The sequence below is a fragment of the Rutidosis leptorrhynchoides genome, chromosome 1, assembly GCF_046630445.1.
Source record: "Rutidosis leptorrhynchoides isolate AG116_Rl617_1_P2 chromosome 1, CSIRO_AGI_Rlap_v1, whole genome shotgun sequence".
Taxonomy (NCBI): Eukaryota; Viridiplantae; Streptophyta; class Magnoliopsida; order Asterales; family Asteraceae; genus Rutidosis; species Rutidosis leptorrhynchoides.
Window position 1 is genome coordinate 307,608,849 of NC_092333.1, and position 2,908 is coordinate 307,611,756.

Genomic DNA, 2,908 nt, shown 5'->3' on the forward strand with positions numbered 1-2,908 from the left:
ACTTTAATTAATTAAAATTTATGTTGTTAAAATAAATATGTATATATAAATGTAAGTATATGTATATTAACTTGAAATGATAAAATATAATATATAAAATAAAATACAAAATAGTTAGATGTAATTAAAAATGAATCTATATATATATATATATATATATATATATATATATATATATATATATATATATATATATATATATATATATATATATATATATATATATATATATATATATATATATAGATTCATTTTTAATTACATCTAACTATTTTGTATTTTATTTTATATATTATATTTTATCATTTCAAGTTAATATACATATACTTACATTTATATATACATATTTATTTTAACAACATAAATTTTAATTAATTAAAGTATACTTTATTAATTCAAAATATTATATATATACATATATTTATTTTCTTTATATCTACATATAATATAATGTACATGTATCATTATTATTAAGTATATCATAATATATGAAATTTATAAATAATAACTATCCTATAAAAGTCATGATAAAATATATGTTATGAATATTAATTTTTTTTCCACAACTAATAATATATAATTACAAGTTTGAATATAGTATTATATCAATATTATTATTATTATTACTTTCATTATTATTTCATGTTAATATTAATATATATATGTAGATAGGAAGTTTGACATAATTGATTGATTATTTTAATATAATTAATACTACTCTTATTATTGTTATCAATATTATTATTTGTATTGTTAATATATATATATATATATATATAACTGAAATATATAACTTGATATTACTTGTACAATTATTAAAAAGAATCATGATCATTGATATATTATTATTATTATTATTTGTTATTATTATTAATAAAATATTTAATTATTAAAACTAAATTAATAAATATATAGAAATAGATATATAACAATCGTATTTTTTTTTTGTGTTTTAATCTGTTTTGTTTTCTTTTGATCCTGCACCCGTGATGTATTGGCCACCAATCCCACCAAATAATGTTTACAGCTAATAGATCCTTTTATTTATTATCACTAGAGGTCGAAACAGAAACCAGATGGAGTTGGGAGAGCACAGCGTGTTATTTATTTATTTTTATTTTTTCTGTTTTCTTCTTTTACCGGTTCGCTGGTCATATTTTTTTTTATTCAATTTCGAATCAGTTTTTCAAAAACTAATAATGTTGTTACCTTATGAATCTTCCATTCAAACGATCTTTAAAATCTCGGTTTCTAATTCGTTCTAACGAGCAAGAATTGTCGAGTCAAAGTTTATTATAAATAAAGTCAACTGAAATGTTCTTGGAGAAATCCATGTTCGTGTTTGAGTTTTGCAAAATCAAATTTTTTTTTTAAACTCTTTGTGACACAGCAGACTGGTTCAATATTATTTATTTTATTTTTTCTTCTCGTTATCAATTGATTTAAGTAATTGATATTGATTAATTATTAGTATTTTAAAGTATATAAATCACTGGTTTGATTAATGGAAACTACTGTTCGATCTGTGAAACGAAGAAGAAGAAAGAAAGAACAGGAAACGAAGTTAAATATTTTTAGTTGTGGGTTATAACAGAAAAACTGAGTTAGAAGAACAGTTTGGGTGTTTGATAGGTGAACGGGAGGTCTCGGGTTCGAACCCGGAAGTGGGCTGTTATCCTTTTGGAACCAATTTTTTTTAAGGTAGCCTTTTGTTATTTATTATTATTATTATTATTATTATTATTATTATTATTATTATTATTATTATTATTATTATTATTATTATTATTATTATTATTATTATTATTATTATATTATTATTATTATTATTATTATTATTATTATTATTATTATTATTATTATTATTATTATTATTATTATTATTATTATAATTGTTATGATTACTACAATTATTATTAATATTAGTATTAGTATTATTAATTCTATCATAGTAATTATTGTTATCATTAATATTATGAATGTTATTATCAATATTACTAAAAGTATTATAATTAGAATTCAATACTTATTAGTATTATCATTACTAATATTATTATTGTTAATATTATTATTGTCATTATTATTAGTATTATAATTATTATCATTATTAGCCTTAGTAATAAAAGTGTTACTTTTAGAATTGTTATTATTATCATTAATATTTGTATTAGAAACAATTAGGAATTATTATTAATAAAAGTATTATTATTATTAAAAGATTACCATTAGAATTAAGATTGTTATAATTATTATATTCAAGTATTATGTACAAATATCAAAAATTATTATTTTCACTACCATTATTATTAAATTATACAGTTTATCAAAAACTACTGATATTATCATTATGAGGTTTATAATTAAAAACTATCATTAATATTATTATTAACAAAAATTATTAACTTTAATATATTTTATTAGTAACACTAAGTATTAATCATGATTATCATTTTTACTCATATTAATATTATTTTTAGTACTATTATAACTACTACTATAATATACAACTAATATATATATATAAAAATATATATTAATACACCTATAACATAACAAAAATTAATATCTTTATATAACAAAATGAAATAAATGAAACACATATATATATATATATATATATATATATATATATATATATATATATATATATATATATATATATATATATATATATATATATATACTATTAATATAAAAAGACTAATAAATATATATATATATATAATTTTTTGATTACAACTATGTATATTAATAAATATACAAATGATATAGGTTCGTGAATCCGAGGCCAACCCTGCATTTTTCAAATGTCGTCATATGTATTTTTACTACAAAATACAGTACTGTGAGTTTCATTATTCCCTTTTTGCATATATTTTTGGGCTGAGAATACATGCAAATGCGTTAT